This window comes from Chlamydotis macqueenii, chromosome 19 (genome assembly GCF_036417535.1).
Source record: "Chlamydotis macqueenii isolate bChlMac1 chromosome 19, bChlMac1.mat, whole genome shotgun sequence".
Taxonomy (NCBI): domain Eukaryota; kingdom Metazoa; phylum Chordata; class Aves; order Otidiformes; family Otididae; genus Chlamydotis; species Chlamydotis macqueenii.
This window is the reverse complement of record NC_141574.1, coordinates 737,080-760,286: the sequence shown is the minus strand read 5'-3', so window position 1 is coordinate 760,286 and position 23,207 is coordinate 737,080. Positions and strand designations below refer to the sequence as shown.

Genomic DNA, 23,207 nt, shown 5'->3' with positions numbered 1-23,207 from the left:
GCTATTTTCTGCAATATATTTTGCATGGTGTTTATGATAGAGCGTTTGGATTAAGTGCAGACTTCAGGCTTGTTTTGAGCTGAGCTTTTCAGTTCTGTGGTTGTGATGGATGGGAATGTATCTCTGCCTTCATTGTTTGCAAATTTTCTTTTGTATAACTTCAGAGATATGTTTGGAGACTAATAAGCATTGGATAGCGAGTTTTGGATGAAGCTCTGAACTCTTCAGGCCACGGTGTATTCTTTTGCAAGAAGAGTAAAACAATGAGCTTTAAGTCTGATCCGATCAGGCCGGCTGGAGCAGTGACCTTCTTCTTCCAGGGCGCTCTGGCTGTGGAGCGGCCGGTTTCCTACCTTGGGACAAAGAGGCTGTAGCCATGTGCAGAGGAACGTCTGTCTGCATGCGTGCTCTGAAATGTCGCTGGGTGCCGTTTCTTCTGGAGGAGTTGCTTATGGAATAGAAGTGGCTGTTGCTCTTTAGGCTGTGCCTAACAAAACCAGCAGCAGATCTGTTTCAGATCCAAATGTGCAGTTAGTTGTATTTGGATTTTGAAAACCAGAGGATGAAAGAAAACTGTTGAAATTGACTTTTTAATTTTTTTTTTTTAATTTGTCTTTGAGAGTCTGTTGGAAGAACTTAATTTAGCTGCTGCGTGCCACTTGTATACACTCCAATCATCTTGGCTTACTTTGGTGTTGTTAAAAAGTAGAAAGACAAGGCTTCAAAGGTGTGGGTGCAAGTGAGTAAGGAAAAGTGGTTTAAAGTTGGTGACGTGAGACTACCTGAACAAATTCTACCTAACAATTTTATTGCATATATCTCCTCATGAAAGCAAGCAGTTTAAAAACCCTAGGCGTATACCAGGAGAGATGCTAGTGATTTCTCTCAAAGAGAAAAAATCCAAACCAAACAAAAAAAAAAATCCCCCAAACCCAACAGCCTACTTGCAGAATTTTAAACCAAACTGATGTTGTCAAATATTTAGAAGTACTTTTCTTCATGGGATATATCTAATAACTAATTAGTGAATAATGGTGTGCCTGGCTTGCTTCTGTGCTAAGCCAAGAGTTTATAGTTTGTAGGATTTGTGGCTTCTCGGTTATTTTGTTGGATTGATGCTGTCTTTAAGATACAATTTAAAGTCATCAGATTTTTGAAGGGTTTAATAATTCAAGAATGAAGATGATCTTGCACCGTGCCTGTTCTTTCTCCCTTCCCAATACCTTTTAAAGGCTTATTTACATTTTAAACTGTCTTCAATTACCAGTTATCTGTTTCTACAGTGTTATTTGTAAAAGTTTATAACGCTTACAACAGAGCTGTTAAGCTGTCCCATGTGATTTCTTCTATAACAGTTAAAAAAAACAGGGCATGTCTTACGCTGAGGATATTAGCGAGTTAAATTTTCGGGTTAAAGAATGCAAAATCAGGTCACTTACAAAGGGCATTTTTTTACCCACATAGGTTGGTGTTTTTTTTTTTTTTATTTGTTTGTTTTTGTTCCGTGGTGGGGGGTTTGTTTGTTTTGCTTGTGTTTGGTGACAGACATCTTTCAAGTGTGGGGCAAATCCTGGAACGTAGGCTGGATTCCGCTCTGAGCAGGATCTTGCTCTCTCTGGAGAGGTCAGCAGTGTCTGTTCCCGCTTTTTGCACTTGTCCTCTCTCGAGTGTTGGGATTTCTGCAGGGCACTTGAAGAAAACCTGGAGATTGAAAGGAGTCTTATCAGGGAATCGGCGAAAATCAGATGCAGTAAAGAACAGATTTTACATCAACTCTGATGTATTACTCTGGGCAGCATTTCATAATCTGGATTTTTTTTTTTGTTGTTTTTTTTTTTTTTTTAATTAGATACTGAATTAAGGTTTTGGACTTCAGTGGTTCATTTATCCCAGTTGAATAGCAAATGCTCAGAGTTAAAATGTGACTGTACTTTAGTCTAATTAACTAGCTAATGCTTGGGTCTGTAGAGATTAATGGCATTTAATGAAATGTTTCTGTCTCTCTAGGTGCGAGGGGAGACTTCTCCCCGCAACCTGCCTCCGGGTAGTCTTCCTTTCTGGTGTGTTTAACAAAATGGGGACTGGGCTTTTTTTCTGTGGTCTTACTGGCTTTCCACCCACCTGGTGGGGTGCTGCGGTGGAAGTGGGGACGTTCTGGCAGCGCTCCCCTGCAGCCCATTCCTTCCGGAGCCTGCGTGGCCTGCCTGGCGTGGTGGACTCCTCAGTGGGCAGCGGCTGCGCCGGCTCTGGGGCTGCGTTCGCCTCCTTGGCCGGATCCCATGCTCTGCAGGGTCACGCTCACTTATTTGTGCGCGCACAATAATTTGTGCTGATTCCTTCCCCCTTTCAGATTTGCTTTAATTGGCTAGTCTTCCCCTTTCAAGCCACAGCCCAGTAAAATGCTTTCTTTTGGGTTTTTTAAACTGCATCTCCGTGATTTGACACCTCTCTGGTGATGCAAATTGGTTACTGAGCAAGAAGTGGCAGGTTGTAACAGCAGAGCATTCTTCCCTGATTTTCTTAGAATGACCCTCACAGAAAATCCTTGGTGATTGCCTCCAGTGGATTACACCGTGATGTGTAATCCTGCTCTCTTTATGAAGTCCAGGACGACTTGAAGCCATTGTTTTAGGAAATCTGCGTCAGGGGTTTAACTTGTTGAGGTTCTGGTATATGGCTAACAGCGAGATGAAAAGAATATACGTGTGCTTTCTCGTGGCTGCTGTTTCTTGATAAAAATCTGTCTTGCTTCCAAGTGCTGGAAGGCGCTCTGTAACAGTTGATCATTTATAACTCTGCTGACTTAAAAATCCTTAAACAGCAGCAGTGATGGGGGGGGTTAATAGTTTTGCACTCCCTTTTGCATACCTAGGACTATGATAATTTGACTTTTTAATATACATAGCCTGTCAGTTCTGACATTACCTGCTATATTAGGTTGGAGAAGCCTTATCAAATTTAGCATGCTCATTAGATATTTTCAAATGTAAGCAATTTCCACCCTCACCCCCCTGCCTTGGGGATTTATTTGGGAAACAAACCAAAGCTGAAGAGCAAAAGGACAGCAGCCTCAGTCCATAAAGAAGATTCACATTGGCTACAAAAATGTCTTCGTTTGTCTTACTGGTATAGAAGTTTGGATGCTTTGTCATGCAAAGCCATGTATGAAACAGCTGCAGGTGAAACTTCAAAGTTTACAGTTAGTGAGGCTACCCACTGAGTTGTGTTTGGTGCTCAGGTCCCTGCAGGATGGGGCAGAGGTGCCTGTTCTTCCCTGCGCTTCCTGCAGGGACATAGTGCATGTGGTTGGGAATTGCAGCGGCAGGTCAGCAGGCTGGAACCACTGGCAGTGGCATTCATTAGCGTTGCGTATGTGACCTGCCGAGTGTAGCCGTATCCTTGCTCTTTGATGGTCGGTAAATAAAAAGGGCGAGCCAACTGCTGCTGCTGGCTACGGGAGCTGCTCCTGTGGCCCGGTGGCGTGGGCTGGGCGCTGGATGTCCAGTGTCCTGTCTGCTCATGACTCAGAGCAGAGGTGGTGATTGTGAAGATTGCGTATTACAATTGGGGCTCTGATCTGCCTGGGTCAGGGACAGTATTCTGGTGACCATTGGGTCACAAAATAGTAAAGGGGCTTTATTTGGTGAGGGAAACCTTTTGTCTGACAGTCAGATAGTGATGCTGAATACCCATGTGTGTGTGGTTTTTGGTTTTTTTTTTTTGTTGTTTTTTATTTAAGAGGTATTTTATTCTAGCAGAGGACAGTGCAGAAGGGATAACGGGTTCTGGCATCCTGTGCTGCAGCCAGTCAGTGTATCTGTGCACCGTGCGTACCTCTTCTGTGGACTAGCTGGTTTCCTGTCTGGCCAGGCACTTGGACTATAAGAGGTGCAGTTGTGCACATCTGTTCCTCCTTTGGTGAAAAACAGAGTGTCAACAACTCTCCTTTCATTCGAGTTGCCTGGTTAAACCCACGTGAAGCTGGCTGTTCCAGAGCAGCAAATGGAGGGCATGCCCTTTTGGAATAACACCCAGGCTAACCTGGGGGATTTTTTTTTTAAAGCTAACCAGTGGATTTGGGTGTCTGATTCCAATTAAGTTAGCTGTGGGTGGGGTGTCTGCGTCCCTTGGCTGCCTGATAAGCATGAAGCAGAGCAGCAGGGAGAGATTTTATTCTAAAGCAAATGATGGACCTTGAAAATCAAGAGTTCTGTTGTTTGTTTCCTCCTCTGCTTCTGCCTGTAAGCTCCTCCAGGTTAGTCCCACTACTTCCCATCTTATTTTAAGTACTGGGTAGACTTTGAAGTCCTTTTCAAAAGAATGTGAGCTGAACACACTAGCAAATCTCGGGATTCTCCTTTCCTGTCACCCTTCCTTCCCCACCAGGCTGTAAAGAGCAGCAAGGTCAGGCATTTTCCCTATGTTTTTTGCTTTTTTTTTTTTCCTTTTAAAAATTCCCCTGCAGATCTGGATGGAGTGAGAGAGGAAGTATTTCCTGCTCTTGGCATTGGGCGTAATGTGTACCTTGATAATATCACTGTCTCTTCTGTGTACAGAGTAATATGGAGTCCTTACCAGATGGTATGAGGGATTTCTTTGTGGTTGATGGCCAGCGTTCGGTATCTTGTTCAACCAGCCTTGACACGGAACCCTTGTCCAGGGTAAACTGCTCTTGGAATTTGTCTCCCTCTGGCATCGGGTGGTCAGACGGAACAGTTGATGAGTCTGAGTCTTGGCTAATCAGCCCAGGTCTTCTCAGGTAGTAGAGGATCAGGATTTTGAAACGCTCAGATTCTTGCTCTCTGCAACCTGTTTGAGGCAGAGCGTGATCTCTGTTCTTGGATGCTGATAGCCAGAGGAAGATGTTGCTGTGGAGTGCAGTGAGTTTTGTCAGAAGCGAAAGCTGAGCTGGATTTTGTAGTGTTTTTGTTTTTGAGATGTAAACGTTTATTTCTTTTCCCCAGCCACTCAGGTAGCTTGTTCCCGCGTTCCCTAATCCCCGCAGACTGTCTTGTACTTGTGTAAAATATGTATTTCCATTATCATTGCCTAAGGATGTCTTTCATGTTAAGAACAGTCCCAACGTAGTCTTCTTCCCCTTGATTTACTGCTAACTAAAAATTAAAATTGAACATCATCTAACTTGAGATTGGTTTTGTTTTTAAAGGGGATTCTACATTCCCTGTGCTTTTCTGTATTGTTGGGTTATTTTTAATAGTGTCTACCAGGTAACTTTTCTGTACTGAGCTCTTGCTGCTTGGATATGCCAGGAAAGGGTGCAAAATGAGGGAGGTCAGGGAAGTGGGAGAAGAGCAGCACACTAACACCCTTGTGCGTTCTTCTCTGCTTCCAGATTGAGTACATCTCGTCTGCAAAGTGCTGAGCCTTTATCAGCCCAGGGGTAGGTCTACTAATGACTGATCTAAAACCATCAAATTCATTTATTTGTCACTGCCAGTGACAGGCCAGTTAATGCTAATGGGTGCTTTTTTTAGCCTGTTGACTCTGGTGATAGTCTCATAAATGTTGAGAAATCCAAAGCATTAAGGGAACTTCTAACTTATTTTTAGAGGAGAGCTAGTGAAACAGGGGAACGTGGTATGTGTAGATCAGGATGTATGTTATGTTGAGAAGGAAAAAGAACTACTCTTCCATTTCATTAAGCCATACTTAGATGTCTTTGCTGTTCCTAATAGTTATTTGACTTTTCAGTTGTATTTTAGTGTTTTCTTTAGACACGTTTTGGGTCATGCTATAAAGGGAGGAGAAGCTGTAAATAGAGCCAGTCATCTTAGGAAAAAACGACTTGTTTCAGAAAATGGTTCATCTGCAGGGCCTGAACCTTCTCAGTCCCTATTGTGTGAAAGCACTTAAGCATATACTTAAGTTGGCATAAACATGTGGGTAAGTGCTTTGCTGAATCAGGAGGGACTAAAAGCACGTTATTAAATACTTTGTTGAACTGTGGAGCCTGTAGCAGAAAGAGATTAAAAGATTACTTTCTGTACTTGACGGTACTTTGTATATGGTCAGTCCCATCATTTCTCTTTCAGAGATAGCCAGTTTCATCTCTCTCACGTGTTTCCTTCTCCACCAGAGGATCTCACTCAAAGAAAATATTAATCCGCTGTTTCCTCAAAAAAGTGATTGCAAGGTCAGTGTACCATCAGACTTAAAAAAAATAAATCATTGTCTAAGCTTGATTTAGTCTCTAGCCCTGCAATGGCATTCTATTTGCCTTAGTCACTGGAATATTTCTCTAAACTATGTGAGTAGTGTTCAACGTGGCTTAGGTTTCTGAGATATTATTGCTGTAGAAATTGTGGTTTGCTGAGTAATTTGAAAGTTAATGTGGCTCTATGTAGTCAGATCAGCATGCGGTATTAATAAGTTACTTCTAAACTTTGGCGTTTTGCTGCTCTCCTGTTGAAAATACTTCCTTTATTTTTTGAGTGCAGAGAAAACCTGAAGAATGTTAGGAAGTTCTTCTGCCCTGCTCAGTCATTCCTCGTGCTGGGCCATCGGCAGCTGGGTGTATTGTTATGATCGAGTAGACTTAATTTAAGATTGTACTTGGGGAACTTTGTATTACAAAGAAGGACCCTACTAACCCTGCTAAGACTTACACAGTTCTGCACGAGGAATAGTTCCAGAGACCTCAGCAAGCACAGTTAAATGTAGATGAGGCTTCTTAATATGTTGGTGAAGCATATGTGGCAAGAAGGGTGAAGGAAAAGAAGTATTGACAGCAGCAGAAAGCGTCGTTGCCTCTGCCCTTCCCACCCCTCAGCAAAGACTTGCATTAATTTCCCATTGACTCTGGTGTACAATAGGGAAGAGGTTTCAAGCTGACTAAGGGGGCAAAGGTCCAAGAGAACTACTGTAGCAAGAGCTGATGCAGAGTGACAGTAATGAGGTGGCCTGGCAGGTGGGAAGGAGAATGGTGGGGTGGGGGAAAGAAACTAATATCTAGTGAATTAAGTAGTTCCCAGGGTTTGAAGTTGTTAAGTCCTGTTGGTTTTATTTTCCTCTATATGTGCCATACAACTACGAGACACGGCTGGAGCGAGGCCTCTTTGGCTGAGAACACGCGCAGGGTCCTGGTGTGGCTCCAGTCCTCTTGGTTCAGCCCTGGGTCGTTTGGAGGGCTGGTGTTGCACCGAGGATACAAAATTATTCAGTAGTGTCTCCAAACCTGCGCTGTGCTGGTTTAATTTGTGTTTTAGTATTCCTGACTCTGAGCTCATCCTTATGTTGTTCCGTGGGTCAGTTTTGTATCAAAGAGAAGGTAAGGAGCACAGGGTGAAGAAGTGTTTTGAAAATTTGATTTATTTAAAATGGGGACTGTGAAGTGCCAACAAGACTTACAGCTTCTTGAATGCTGGTGGAAACAGAATGCCTGCTAGATAGTCAGTAGAGGTTTTTATAGCGATTGCTGAATAGACATTGTTCAGGAATCTTCCCGAAGTTCGGTGTGGTGTGTAAAGAGGTTACAAGGAGCTGAGCATTTGTCCCAGGCATCCATAAATCCCACTGGCCTGGGAGGTATTGCTCAAGTCAGAGGCTTGGTTTCTGGCAGAAGCTTGTCAGCTGCAAGCCCTCAGTGCTGGCAGGTCTGCTGTTCGTTGCACTGCTGGAAAAAGGTGTTGCTGAAGGGGACGTGGCTAGGGATTTTTCTGCAGTGCTTACTGAAAGAGTGAAACTTCTGTGTAGTTTTCCATTTGGCCATGCTATCAATCATGTACGTTCAGAGATGCGTTGGTGCTGTTCCCTGCTCTGAGCTCGAGCTGTGCACAGAGCCTGATACATAGGCTGAACAGTTTTCCTTTTGCAAAGGGTTTGCAGAGTGTTTTAAATGAGTATAAAGATTGGAAATTCGCAGGTGAAATTAAATGGTGTTGCATTTGGGAGACCTACAAAGCCTATAGCAGTGCTGCGTGCTCAGTGAATTGTGGAAGGGAACATGAAACATTGAAAAGAAATCTGAAGTTAATGCTGAGATGTGAAATACGATAGGAGTTTTCTGAGGCCACGGGGGTATTGCCTCACCTTTTGGTGCGGGGCTGCAACCGACCGTCGTGTTGGACAGGGTCAGGCTGTTGCTCTCTGCCGTGTCCTGAGCATCCCTGAGAGATGTCTCGTGTGAGATACGAACGAGCCCTGCTGAGCCAACTATGACGAAAGATGTCCAGTTCTTGTGGCTGGGGCACCCTCTCCTCAAAAAGTCTCTAGTATAAGGTGTTTGGGTCAGCTTTAGAGCTCAGCCCTGGATGAGTGGCCTCCTGAACATGCAGCATACCTAACGCTGGAACTCTGCCCTGTTCAAGTAGTACTTAGTGAAAAAGCCCCTTGCAAAACCTGCTGTGGTAATGTCCCGGGACCGCTCTTAGCTGGGTTTGACCACTGAGGAAGCACAGCATTGCAGTCAGTAAGAGTTTGGTCGGTCTTGGTGTAGCGTGTGGTGACCCAAATAAGGCCCTGATGGGGCTGGTACTGCTGTTGAGCCTGGGAAGGCAAAGTTTGGAGGAAAAAAGGGCAACAGAGCAACTCAGCGTGGCAGAGGACACAGCCGTTTCCTGGCAGCCAGGTTCGCTACCCGCACGGTAAACGGCTGCCTCTGTCTGAAAGAGATGTTGGCAGCGTCCCTGGACGTTGGGAAGGAAGTGTGTGAAACAAAGCGGTATCGTATGCTGCCAGCTCTTTATGTGACTTGTTTTTGAGGGGTTAAACTGAGGGGTTTTTTTGTTTTTTAATGACTTTTGATTGGAAAATGTTTAAGGGAGGCCCTGACTGGAGCGCCAGTGCTTTGCTGCACCAGGGAGGTTGTAACTGCTGGGTCCTGATGTTCCTGCCATACGCTGGGGTTTCCGAACGGTGGTGAGGCGAGGCTTTGCAGAGGGGGAAGCGAGATAAGGAGGCTAGGCCACAGCATGTGAAAGGTAGTTTGTGGTATGAATTATGGCTAATGCCGGTCACATGGTGGTTAGAAACTAGTGTGGGGGCTGGGGCACAGCGCTTGTTTGCTGGGAGGCAAGGAGGGAGACTGGCAGTGGATTTAAATGGGCTCAGAAGCGCGTTCCAGTGTGGGGTCGATCCTGGTGCCCTCAGTAACGAGAGGAGAGGAGGAAGCACGCTAAGCTGCAGGTGTCCTGGAGTCCCTCTGCTTCCAGATAAGCGTTGGCTCCTCTCTTTCCCACAGAGCTGGGCTCTCAGCCATGCCACACGCTCCTCCGCCCCCATGGTCCAGCTCCTGGAAGCTGGCTTTCTCCTTTGTGCTGCAGGACCGTACCCGTTTCTCTCTGTGTGGCCTGTCATTCCTCCCTGTTGGAGCTTGAAGGGATGGCTGCGGTGGTTTCTCCGTCTTACGCAGACGAGGAGTGCGTCCTGATGTGCTTCCACTGCAGAGCAAAGCATGGCACCGTACCTGCATGTGTCTGTTCCCCCTTTGCCTGCCGAGCGGGGATTTCCTGCCCCAGCTGGCTTGGGATCCTGGGGGTGGGTGGATGGTGGTGAAAAGCACCTGCAGGAAGTCTCCAGTCACGGTACCTTTGTGCTTTAAATTCCTGACTCACCTAATCCTGTGAACTGTGATTGAAACAGCAGGTTATGCATGGGACGTGCCTGGCAATTTATGTACAAAGAGGGAGTTGTGTGATTTTAATTTTTTTTCCCTTCTTTTTCATCTGATCCCATCCTTAATGTCATCAGTCTTCCAGATCAAATAAAATGGTAGTTGAAAGTCCTCCATAGGTATGATTGCCCCAAAGTTTTGTGAGCATGGCTTTGATTTTGTTGTAGTTATTAGAAGTCAGTTTAGATTTCCGGACCTCTATTTTGTAGGTGTCTCCAGTGGATAGTTTAGTAGGGGCATTTCTCTTCTCTCTCAATCAAGTCTGTATGCAATAGGAAAAGAACAAAATATAGAATAGGAAAAAAATTACAGCAATTTAGTTATCAGTCCGAAGGCTTTAATGCTAAAGAGCCATGAAGGAACTTTATTGGAACTATAATTGCAGACATAAGCAGTGATTATCTGTCTTCATGCTTTTATAGTCCCCATCACTGTCATCTGAACACATGAAGCTGATGAGAGTGTGTGCAGAACGTTATTCAGCTGATGCTGTGTAATGCTGGTCTCCTGCAATATGTGGAAAGTAAAATAAAGTGTTGATTCATTTGAAAATGATGGGAGAAAGAAAAAGGTGGGAGAGGACAAGTGTCCTTGCAGAAAATAAAACCTTATTTCATCCAGCTTGCAGCTGAAGGAATGTGGTTGACAGGGTAAGCATCTTATATGGACGTGGTCAAAAGAAATTTTGCTGTTTGTTAATGTTCTTGGAGGTCTTTGGCAGGTGCAGTCCTTCATCTTTGGTGAGTGCCTCCCTTTGTTTCCTTGAAATGTTCTTAATTTCCTCCAGCTGAGAGAAGGACAACGGCACCTGTTTGTCTTGTGTTCCTGAGAACTGGAGATCGTTGGATCAAGGCAGACAAATGGATGCTGCCAGGCGCTTCTTGAGGTGGAACAGAGATCAGAGAGCAAGTCCTGAATTGCTTGGCCTGATTATTGGTGCTGGTTATGTGGTGAAAATATGCTCTGGGCTGTAAAGAGGAAGAGGTGATTTGGTGGTTGTATGCAAGATTCTTTTTGTGCTGCTTGGCAGGCCTAAAGATCTGAAATCGGAACTATTAACTGCCTGGTAGTTTTTGGTGAACTTGCTGGGCGCTTCAGAGGACTGCGTACACGACATGGTGCTGCTCTGCAGATGGGGAGCTTGCGCTGCTGGTACAATCCAGTGACTAATCCAGTGACTAATCCAGTGACTATATCTAACGTGGCATTCCTGAACTGTAATCTGGTGCCCATTTTCTAAAGAGGCTTTTATATCTCCACTGCCCCAAGAAATGTTGAGTGAGAGACTTTCTGCTGCTTGGCAGCCAGCGCGGTAGAAAGAGCGGTACACGCAGAGTTCTGGCATTTTGTGTTGAGGTTAGTAGTCCCAAGATAGAGCACAGGCTTAGATGGTTTGGGTTTCCTTGATCCAGGCCAGCGTTACTAGGATCTGCTTGTTTTCTTTTCTGCCCCTGGCTCTTTTGCTCTTCAGGCTTTTCAGCCAGGTGTGGTGATTGCCTGGGGTCAGTTTCAGAGTCTCCTGATTTTCATTGCCGTCACCTGCTCAGGGTGAGGTGGGGCATCGGGTATAAATGAGAGAGGAGGGAGAAGCTCTGAGCTCACATCTCTCAGTGAACAGTTCATGAATGTTCCAGGGCTAAGTTTGGACTTTAGGAAGGTAACTGTTTTGTGGATGATTTTTGGGTAGGGGCTTAAGAAGGTAACTGTTTTGTGGATGATTTTTCAGTAGGGGCTTAAGAAGGTAACTGTTTTGTGGATGATTTTTGGGTAGAGGAAGCACTTGGTGGACGGGAAACTGTTTTTATATATATATAGATATATATATATATTTTTTTTTTTCTGAAATTTGGAGGCAAAAAACCAGGTATTTTGAAGGATGAAAATAGATGGAGAGGAGTCCAAAACTTTTAAGTCCATTTTTATTTACTGTAGCACTGAATTAGGACCAGGTGAAAACCACAACTGGCCATGTATGGTTTTGGTGGACTTTTCTGAATTTCTCCGTGATGATTGTCTCGGCTTTCTCTGAAGTTAGCAGGCGTTAACCACTAACTTCTATTAGACCAGGTCAAAGCAAAGCTTGTAAGTTGCTTTAAAAACAAAACCAGAAAACTACTAGTGAAGTGCCTAGATACATAAAGGGGTAGGTAATGCCACTTTTGGAGATGTGCGTCTGCCCATCCTCTGTTTGAAATCAAAATGAGATAGCGATGTTTTGAAAGTTTCTGGTCTTCATCTTAGTGAGCTGCCAATGAAAAAAAAAAAATGGTTCTTGGAAAAGCTTTATTCAAAATGGAGTTCAAAGTCTGTGGGTCATATGTTCCTGGAGACATCAGCATCCTACTTTCACAAAAGGCTTATGTGCTGAAATGGCTTAAACTAGTTTAAATCTGACCCTTATTCTTATCATATGGAGATGAGGTAAGTGATTGTCATCACTCTTGTTTTATGGATGTGGAACACAGAAGTGCTGCTCACGTGTTCTGCAGTACTTGAAACAGTGGGAATCGCTGGTGCCTTGGGAGAGGGTGCTTCTAAACCCGACGCGGTGCTGGGGCTGTACCCGCCTGCCGCGTGTTTCCAGGTGTTGGTGATGAGAGATGTGGGGTTTGAGAAGCTGGCGTCCCGGCTGTGCCACGGTCACTGCTGTGTGAGTAACTGCGTTTTCTCCAGTCCCCACAAGGTGATGAAGCTATGTGAGAAGATTGCCTTAGTGTTGCATCATTGGAGAAGGGCGTGAGTCAGTCATGAAAACCCTCTGTAAAAGGCTTTTGTAGCTTGTGCTGGCTTATTAGGAACAGTTGTTTGGAATAGGCCTGGTTTCACTGGGCATTTGAAGCATCTTAAGAATGATGCTAGTGGTGCTTAAAGTCTGAGGAGGGGCACAAGCAGACACAAGGATAGGCTATAAAATGTTTAACATGGAGGGGTGGGTGCCCAGAAGAATAGACTGAATGCAGCACACCCACTCAACACCCGACTGATGCTTCAAACCCTGTAGTCAGCTCCTGTAGAACGGGGCAAGGAAAGGAACAGATATGGAACTGCCAGGGTTGGATTAATTTCTGGGGGGGCTCTGTGTGTGTGACTATGAAGCAGTGCTGAACCCAGGGCTCTGTGCGAAGGTGTGCTGGTGAACTTGAGTGCTGAAGAGTTTTGCTGTCTGCGTGGCAAGAGGAAGCCGTGCAGGAGGCAGCGTGCCCCGTGCTTGTGTCTGAGCAGTGCTTCACCTCTCTGTCTGCTTCCATTGCTGTGAAATGCTGCTTTTACAGCCGCTGCGGCTCTGAGCACCCTGCACGCACTCATCAGCCCTCTGCTCTTGAAACAGTGCTGCTCTTCGCCCGCAGAGCACTTACCTGTGTGCTCCTCTGGAGAGGAGGAAAAATTGCAGCCCAGGCTTCTAGGTCCCGATGAATGCCCTGAAGACCGTGCTGTCCTCCCTCACTGCTGCAGGCTCCTCTGCCAGGCGTGCTGGAAGCTTTAATTCATGTGCTTTGGGATCCTCTGGCAGGCAGTGCTGTAGAAATGAGGAGTATCATTGTGTTTTATTGTGGCTTCTAAGAACGCAGTGTGTTTGTGCTTCGGGGAGCCCCAGGGGCTTTGTTTTTCGCCAGGCCTGAGCTATTCTTCAGCGGAGCCTTCCCGGAGCGTGATCTAGTTCTGCCCATTAGGAGTGAGAGATGGGCCTGACTGATTTCTGCTCCCTGCTGCATAATAAATCTGATACTAAAATTAGTGCTGGTCTCCCTAGGCCATAATTCTTGCTGAGATTATAGAGAATTGTGTGTGTAGAGAGGGGTTGTGTGTGTGTATTTGGGTCTGTTTGGTTTTTTTTTTAAATAACCTTGAGTGTCCAATTTCCAGGTTTTTTACTTAACCCCCCCATCTTTTTCCTCTTTTCCTCTCGTTTGGGAAGTGCTTAGCCTTTCTGTGTGTTTTGGCTATTTAAGCCTCTGTCACTGCAGGCAGATGAGTTTCTTGGGAGCTCTTCTGAAGGTTTTGTAATTGAGTCTTTTACCACGGCGACAGGATATTATTAACCTTCAGTAAAGCAATTTATTTCATACTCCTTTGTGGGGATAAGCCTTTTTTCCCCAAGGAAAATATGTATGTGGAAAGGGTTTTACGTACAGGGGTAGCTGGACTTGCAGCAGCAATTATAATTAAAAAAAAATTTACATGAAAAATAGGCAGTTCTGTTTGCGTCGGTTTAAAAGAAACCTTTGGTCCTGAAGGACTCCCACCCCTGCCCCAGTGTTATATTTTAAAGAACATACTTTTTGCCTATCAGTGGCTTTGAAAGGAGGTTGTATTTCATTTTAGACCTCTAGATGTTTAGCCCCCGTGAGCACTAAAACATTTTGTTTTCATCTTTGAGACGGCCTTAAAAATGAATGGAGAGCTGGAGGGAGGAGTTCCTGGTGGGGTCTCCCTCTTGGCTTGGCCTTTGCCCTGAAATCAGATGCAGACTGGTCCAGAAGCCGTTACAGATTGGATGGCTCCTAGAATAGCGATTTCCAGTGAATGAGCAGGAATGCTGGATAAGTAGCCAGCCTGGCTGAATAACTTGTATTTTCTATTGAGCGTGGTGACAAAGGCACCGCTCTGGGATGGAGGGGCTCTGGGCTGGTCTGTTACAGGCTCTTGTGTCATTGCCTCTCCCTGTGCCTAATTTTTTTTTTTTTTTTTTTTTTAATTTTAAAAAGAGGATGAACGTATTTCTTTTCCCATGTCTAGTTAGACTTTGCTTTTTACTTCGGTAGACTGTTAAACTTTAAAAGCATAACTAGTGACACACTTGTCCTGGTTTGTGTCTTACTTGAAAACTGCTCTGTCACCGAGCCTGCTTTCTAAGGAGTTCCCATACCCTGCAGTACGAATGTGTTCTTTCAGCGATTCTGTTGGGGATTATTGCCGCGATATACAAGAGAGCTTGGATGAGGGGTCCAGTCCGTTGTCCAGAGCTTTACGTTTGTTAACACGCTTGGGTCTCTTGGTGCCACTTGTAGGCTTTAATTGCAGAGTCATCCGTTTTTCTCCACTATGCCTTTAGCACTCTGAACTGCTTCTGCCTTGCTGTTGACATGAAATGGACATCCTAGAGAAAGTGTTTTGGTCTGTAGCTTTTAGTGACCTTTGTTAGGGCTGTCCTCCAGAGCTGCGGTCTCCCAAGCTGATCTTCCTGCCTTGTACCACTTTCTGATTTTTCCGGATGCGTTCAGTTATTTTTATCCAGAGTTTATAGCGCCTCCTCAGCAGTTCCATCCCTGTTACGTTAGATGGGCTTTTCCACAGGCCGTGTCAGAAAGCTGTTACTCCACAGGAGCGCTCACCGGCTTTTGCTTTGTGTGGCAGGGCTGCAGGTCTGCTCTGCGGAGAGCACCCGCAGAGTCCCGGTACCCTGGGACGTCCTGCTGGGAGAAGATACTGGTGAGCAATGTGTCTTGTGGGGAAAAACTGAAAGCACTTTGTGTGTGCAGTCCCTCGGTGGTGGTGTGCACGGGCTTACCGAACAGACATGCTCCTACCTTTGAGGTTGTGGGTGTCTCCGTGTTTTGTCAGTTGTAGTGAACTGGGATTTTTGAAAACAAAGATTAAGCGCAATGACCTTGCTTTTATACTGCACTCTTCAAACGCCGTCAGCTCAGTGTACGTTCTGACTTGCCAAGCACCGTGCGATGGTGGTACTGCTTCAGCGGCACAACGGGGCTTCTCCAGAATCTGCCTTCCCGATGATGCCCCCCATCGTGCCTGGCCTGTGCCCTGCCCCTTGGGAAAGGGGATGTTCCTGTGTGGTCCTTCAGCCTCTGCTACAAATCCAGAGAGGTTACATGCAACAGAACATTTTTGTTATTGAACAGCTTTTTGGCACCTCTGCATACTGGTTTTGTAAAACTTTGTACCTGGTAGATTTATTCTTGCGTCTTCAACCAGAGAATCTATTTTTAAAATGCTTAAACTACCTTTTTTTCCTCCTTTTTTACTATAACTGTTGTTGTAAGTGAGCTGCACAATCTGCAAAAAATTTTTTTTCTTTAAAGCTTCCCCACCAGAGATTTAATTAAAATATTGTGAAAGGCAGTCATTGAAAATGAGAAACCTTTTGAGTGGAAGGCACCCTGATTTCCCTCCGCGGAGCTTTTTGTCACCATAGAGATGAAAAGAGAAGCTCCAAATTGCACTTTCCGAGGGGATGTGGCTGCAGGTAGCAGCTGTGCTGGAACCAGCGGGGCTGTGGCCGAGAACTGGGGGGCACGGCTGGGGAAGCAGGCTTTCCCTCCTTGCAGGGCACGAGGTGGGGATCGGGATTTCCTTCCCCCGTGGAAGCATGGCTGCTTAGTTTATTATTCAGTTTTAATTTCCTGTACTTCAGGGCTGGAATCTATCTGGGGTTGCAAAGTGAAAGAACGAAGGAGCCCATCCTTTTGTCTCGATAAAAGCACAACTAAGCAACTTTCTGCCTGTTGGGTCTGCGCCCGAGCTGTTCGGGTTGTAAATCGCTGCGTTGTGCTTGAGGTGTTTACGCAGAAAGCTGGTTAAGTAACGGTGTTGAAATCCAACTCACCCTTTTTAATTTTATCATGTTAGTGCATAAATCAAAACTTCCCGTGCCTCTCTGCAGCAGGGTTCAAGCCTGTCTGATTCTTACTTAAAATACCTAAATGTTGGGGCTTTTTTTTTTTTTTTATTTTCTTATTTTAAAATAAATGGCTTGCGATTTTTTTCCCCTTCCAGTAACGCCTCTGGAAGTGTAGGGATTAGTAAACAAAAAATAGACGCTGCGAGTGCTAAAACTGCTCTGATACAGTTTCAAAGACAGTTACACAAATTGAAGATTATTGGAGGGTACATGACACTGGGCAGTGTTACGCTTTTAATCATTTTAAAAACAAATTTTTCTCCCTAATTGAGTGAAGAGCAGGCTCAAGTGGATTCTTGGCACAAACATCTCAGACAAATGAAAGTAAAAAGTGTATCCAAGCTGTCTGCTGTTGTATATTTTACACCATACCTGTCTTTGTGCCTAATCTCAAATGGATGCAGTGGTTTAATTTTAAGCTGTTTGGGCGAGACCTGTTGTGTTTAAACTTCCAGACAGAAAGTGAACATAACCCACGTAATGGCATTATTAATAGGGAGTATTACTAAATTGTAATTTGGAAATTAATGGTTTAACTCTATGATTAAATATACAGCTGTGTTCTTGTGTAATGTTAGAAGACTAAATTAGATCAAGTATTTAAAAACAGAAGGGCCTCGTCCAAAACGAGCGGATGTCTTCCCAGGGACTTCATGAAGCTTCGCGTTTGGCCTCTTCCGCCCTGCAGCGAGGGCGCGGCCTTGTAACGCCAGCAGAGTTACCTGACGGCGTATGCGCCCTGAGGAGCGGGCTGTTAGCGTCTGGCTGCCCGAGATGCCGATGTCTTTCGGAGCAGAAGAATGGCTTGTTTCCATGGCGGTGGTGGCTGGGGCCACCTGCCCGATGGTTAGGTTCAGCTTGTGCCTGGGAGGCTGGTCTGAGTGGTGCTGTTGTGCGTGTGGATTTGAGTCCTCGCAAAATTATATGTTAATTTTTAAACGAGACAGTGTTTGGGAGCTGGGCTGGGCTCTGATGCAGTTTGCCCTTGTGCTTTCCTTGACTGTCGCTAATAAGAAGTGCTGGCCTAAATCAGTGTCTTGGAGAATCATCGATTTGCTAATTGCAGATAATCAAGTCCCTGCTCACGCTGAGACCACTTTTGTTTTCTGCCATTCTGCCAGCATTCGGGCAGTGTCTTCCAGCCTTTGACGTAACCAATACAGTGGGTTTTGAGCTCTCACGTTGCTAATTCTCAGAGGTGACGAAGTTGTTGGGATTCAGGCTTGATAAACAAGGAGCTATTATACCACTGACCTCTCCTGCCAAAACGAGACGTGAAGGTCACGGCTTGCCGCCTGATTTGGGGAAGGGGGGTGCTTGGAGAGCTGCAGCGGCACAGGCTTCGCAGCGCTTGCCTCAAGTCAGTGCAGTCCTAAGCAGTTGTCTGGCTGCGCTGGCCTGCGGAAATTATTCTGAACACATGTGGTAGTTGCTTCCTATTTTATTTTATTTTTTTAAGATGTTCTTCTTTCCACTTCTGAGTTCAGTTAGGGAGAGTGTTTGTGTGCTGTAGATATTGCAGATTATGTTTAAAATGAAGCAGGGGCTGATGAAAATGTCTGTGTCTTGCAGTTAGCTCAGTGAAGAGAGGTGAGGTGAGGAGGCAGCTGCTCTGTCGTGACTCCTCCGAAGTGCCCTGTCCCATTGGCATGGCAGGTTGTGTATGGATTCTCTGCTGTCTACGTGTCCTCTTCAGCAAACCACCCAGCACACATTGGGCCTTTTTTTCATTCCCTAGCGGGCCTCAGTCCCACCAAAGGATGTGGAAGGAGGGACAAGAGGTGATAATGGCTGGCAGGCTTTTCCAGTTATTTTGTGTAGAGCAACAGTTGATTCCCAGACCGTGAAGAACCCAGGAGGAAATGAGAGCCGTTCTGAGGAAGACCCCATTGGCTAGTGGGCAGGCCCTCTTTTTGTAGGTGTTGGTCTTCTGGGCCAGGGAGAGCAGGGCAAATCTTCCCCGTGCTTTGCTTTGCAGGTGGAGAAACAGTGTGTTGCCTTGGCTGAAGCATTTTGTAAAAATACTCCGGGTTTTTAATTTTGTCCCATCGGGATGGGAGCTGACGCTGTGTGCATGCCTCAGAGGTGGAGAAACAGGTTTGCTTTTTCCAGTGCTTACTGCAGGGATTTACAAGCAGGATAAAGTGTTTAAATGGCAGAGCAGAAGCAACTTCAGCCCTGCACGCGTGCTCTTTGGTCACTCGCTGCATAAAATATGTGTTAGCAGATCTGGCAGCAGAGAGGGGAATAACGTGTTGTGTGTTCGTGTTGCACAAAGAGGATGACAGTTGCGTGAATCTCGGGAGTGCACGGGGATGCTGAGCGAGGGTCCCCAGCCCGGGTCCGCCCTGGAGCCCGTTGTGAGCCCTGCTGCCGCTTTAAAGCCGAACCAGAGGAGCAGATGATCGCTGGACAGCTTAGGTTACATAATCTCTTTTGGGTTTAATGTCAGGCCTTCCTGAGCCCCATCCAGTGCCAGCTTCCAATCTGGCTCGTAGTACTGCTGAATGTCCTTTTAATTTTTCTCTTTATTAATAGTTCTTACTGTAGTGTTCTCTCTCCCTGGCTTTGTGTGGTATGCGTGCCTCGGAGTTCATTCCTCTGCTCTCCGAGGTCTCCGCTGCCAGTGCTTCCTGCTCCTCCGCCAGCCCGGAGCTGCTCACATGTGTTTTCTTTGCTAGTTCCAGAGGCGTTTCTGAGAAGATGTTGTGGGGAGGGAGGCGGGAGGTCTGACCGGGCCCGGAGCTTGCACGGCGAGTTGGCTGTTTTCATTCATGAATGAAGCTCGTGAGGCTGTGTGGGAGGACGGGGGCCCAGTTAGAGAAGACCAGTGCAGTGGTGGTGACATGGTGAAGCTGATGGTGAAGGTGAGATAGGAGAGACCACAGCTGGTGAGCTCTGGCTCCACCTGGATGGAGTTCTGCTCTTTCAAGCACAGATCTGCCAGCTGGACTAAATTTTTTTTTTTTTTTAATTTAGCTTACTCACTTCTAAAAGGACTGTTTAGTTTCTGTATTGAGTTTTTAATTTTTGTAGATAAAAACAATGAAGAGCGTGAACTTTATTTGGTCACTTGGATGTAGTGCAGACCAGCAGCTCTGTGGAGACAGCAGCGGTGGTTTTGGATGCTAAAGGGCTGTGTGATTCAGGATGCCAGTGCCTTTTCCCTCATCCCTAGCTCCATAAGTAGGTACCTTTGCAGTTATTCTCTTCTCCTGCTGGGATTGTCACTAACTTCTTGTATGCGGCCTGATAGCTGGCGTTTTTCTGAAAGCACTACCGCCGGTTATGTCAATGTCAGTTACTGTTTTTAGTTAAAAGAATAACAGTTAAAAATATATGCATGCCTACATACATACGTTTGCAGAGGGGAGAAGGAACTGAGATGTGTTTTCAGATCCAAGTCTAGGAATCCAATAGAAATGGCAAAATATGTGTGTTTAGAGCGGACTTGTGATTTAGCAGCAACCTCAAGCACTCAAAATACTTCTGCATTCATTGAGACAGCTTCTCTTACATTAGCTGTCATGTAACATTCTCGTGTCAGTTAAAGCAGTTGAAAAATATTGCAGCAAAAGTATTGAATGCGTTGTGAACATCAGTGCATTGTAGCAGCTTTTAAAAAATAATAATAAAAACATGAGGAGCGGAGATCAGAACACAGAGCGTTGGTAGCATGCTGAACTAAGGTAGAGGATTCTGAGCTCCTGGTGGTTTTTAGTCTCCTGGGTCCTTGATTTGTTTTTGCTGCTTTAAATGATGGCTCAGCTAGGAGGGAGGCAGGAGCTAGGTGAGGGAAGAGGTAGGGAGGTGGGCAGGATGGATGTGTTTAGTCTCCTTTCTTGCCACCTTGTATGCCAGTAGCTAGTGCTCCCTCAATTCCAGTTGTGAGTAAATTATGGAGCAAAACTGATAATGCCGTCATGATCTTGACTGCGAGCCAAATCGTGCAAAATCCAGTAGTCTGTATGTCTAAAAAACCCAAAATAAATCGCAAAGTGACGGTAATACAGCCAGCTGCTGCTCTTTGCTAAAGTGGTGGATTGCAGCCTGTGATTTCTAGGTGAGTAAGTCTCTAAATTGTATTCAGAGGTGGAATATGGCGTGGCTGGAGCACCACAGCATTATTTCACTGCTTAAAATGAAGGAGCAAGAATCCAGGACTGTTGTTTTATTTTGCTTGCTTCTAATTTTTTTTTTTTTAATTTATTAGCTTTACATTTTGGGCTGTGTCACTTTGCTAGTAGACATGTGCAAATACAAGTCAAGACCAAGATGTGTGGGGAACATAAATTTTATTTTATATGTAAATATATGTATGAACACATGCGTAATGGGTGCCAGAATCTCTTAGATATTTCTGTTTGTTCAAGTGTACAAGAAATGTGATTGACAACATTGAAAAAGGGAGAGGGGAAAGCGAGATGAGTTACAGCTTTTGGTCCCGAAACTGCTATTTCTTCCTGTATCCTGGACGAGCCTTCCTACTAATGATGCTGAGCAATAAATAACACAGGGAAGATTAATAGCCGCCTATGGTAGCAAATTATAGTTGATTTATTGCACATAATATATACAGGTGCAGCTAATTTAATTAAACACAAGACCTTTTTAATGCTGTGAAGACATCCCTCTCTAAAAGCAAAACAGCACTGTGGTACTGCAATAAGGCTTTAAGTGGAATAAGCAGCATTACAAGCAGAGCTCTCGTTGGTCTGATCGGCCGCTCGTGTCTTTGGAGGAGGGAGTATTTCTCCATAACCATTAATGCCACTTTAAGTCAACTTACTCCATAACAAAGTCCATTTTAATATACTGATGCAAGTTATCCCATCCGTGCTTCCCCGCGTAACAGTGGCGCCCATAAAACAGCATGTGTAGCTTGTTATTTCTTGGCTAACTTCACGGTGCTGGCAGGGGAGGAGAGCTGGAGCTGTGGCGGTGGGGGAGCTCACCCTGGGGATGCGAACAAATAACAAACACAAAGTCATCGCTCCCTGGAGCCTCTCCACTTGCTCGTGGGTTGTCTTCTATTCACCCCTCATCCGAGACTGAAAACGGGGACTGTGTTCAAATAAACTCTTGTGGAGGAGCCCCTACATAGGTCTATGCAGGCAACGCTCTGGGTTGGCTTGTCTGCGTCTTTGCTTTTTCTGGCTTTTTAAAATCCCCTTCTGCTCGTTCTTTCAAAGTAGTAAAAAAGTTGAAGTGGGTATCTGTGTGTGTGCATAAAAATACAGCTTCAGCCTGGCTTGAAGCTGTTCCCTCTGCTCCCTGCTGCTGTAATTTTCACACGCAGGGGATGGTGAGCTTGCTCTGCAATGCAACCCTTCTCAGCTCATCATGGTGTGGAGTTGAACACTTTTCCCTGCATGTAATGGAGAAGATGCTCTGCGATGCTTTGCCACCATTACTTGATTATTTGTGAAAGCGTAAAAGGCTCAAGTAGCTGATTGATTAATTTTTCTCTAAGTTTTTCTTCCCTCTGCTGCCTTCATTTGGAATATGTAATCAGTGAAGGGGGATGTATGAGGAATAGGTGGGTATGCATATGAATGCTTAATTTTTTTTCTATTTCAGGCGTTCATGTGGGCATGTATCCTGATGCACGCTGTGCTAAACAGGTCTCTTCCAGCACTTGCTGGAGACAAGGGAGCCTGGTGTGAGGGAGTTTGGTGTGTTTTTCTTCACTACTATAGTTTCTCTGTTCTGCGGCAGTTGCTGTTCAGGCTCCTTGGGGAGTGTGAGGAGCGTCCGTGGGCACGACTGGAGCAGGGTGTGTGCAGAGCTTGGTGTCTCCTCGCACAAATCAAATACCTACTTGGCTTTTTTATCCCTAGCCACTGGGAAGAAGTCCAGCAACTCTTTGTCATAAATCTTTCCAGTCGGTTTGCTTTGGTCCAGCACTCCAGTTAGTCACAGTTAGGGCTTCCGGTTTTAGGTTTAAACAGATACTGGTGTCAGAAGCTGGTGGGGGAGGTGTGGAGAGATGCAGGATCACCAGCCTGCGTGCTGGGGTTGAGAGGGGAACGGGCTGCAGTTCCACCTCACCCTGAGTACCTGCAGCCGTGGGTAGTGGGCAGAGCTGTGACGGTGCTCGGCGTGGAGAGTTACGCGTGGCTGTGCTACCAGAGTCGAGCAGTGGAAGCCACCCAGGTAGTGGGAATCAAGGTGTAGGAGGAAGAAAAGCCCCAGAGATACGTGTTCTGCACATTGGCAAAATGTGCTATTTTAAATACTTTTCCAAAATGAATAGAATTCCTAAGCGAAGGAAACCAAAATTCTGTGTTTTCCAGGATGTGTCACAGAAAATTCCCCTAGTCTTGTATCTCTGGTATTTGCATAGTGCTTGCATGGGGAGAGATCTGTAAATGCAAACAGATTTTTATTTTAAATGACTAGAAATTATGTATTTTCATATGGTTGTCGAAACTTCCACGTCAGCTGACTGCTGGCACCAGCAGCCTGGTTCATGAAAGGAACCACTTTGTCCATAATGTGGTGGTTCTGTCATAAAGAACATGCTTTATTTTTTAAGTTTTTTTTTTAATTATTTTTCTATGTAATTTTGTTTTTCTGTGTACTTTCTGGATGACGATCTCCATGCCTCAGTTTCTTATCTGTTTAATGGATGGAGTAACAATTAATCTCACTTCTCAAGGATTCTACTGTGAAGTGCTTTTGAGAAATCTAGGCTGAAATGTCATATTTGATAAGGCTGCTTGAGAGCTTCTACAAAAACTACTTTTAATCCAAATTACGTTTGATGATAAAATATTGCAAAACGTATTGGTTCCCTTTGTCTTTTGCTCTGTGCTGACTTTTCTTGTGTTACCATGTGGGAGGGAACTGAGAACATGGAGCCAAAATGAGCATTTTTCAACTTTCTGAAACCTGTACAGTTACTTTTATGGTTTCGGCAGGGGGGGAGAATTG

The 23,207-nt window shown here is 45.2% G+C and overlaps 1 protein-coding gene across 26 annotated transcripts in view; it reads left to right on the top strand.

Moving 5' to 3' along the window:
- MSI2 (musashi RNA binding protein 2) overlaps positions 1-23,207 on the top strand; it is a 244,574-nt gene that overhangs the window by 5,552 nt on the left and 215,815 nt on the right. The window lies entirely within an intron of this gene.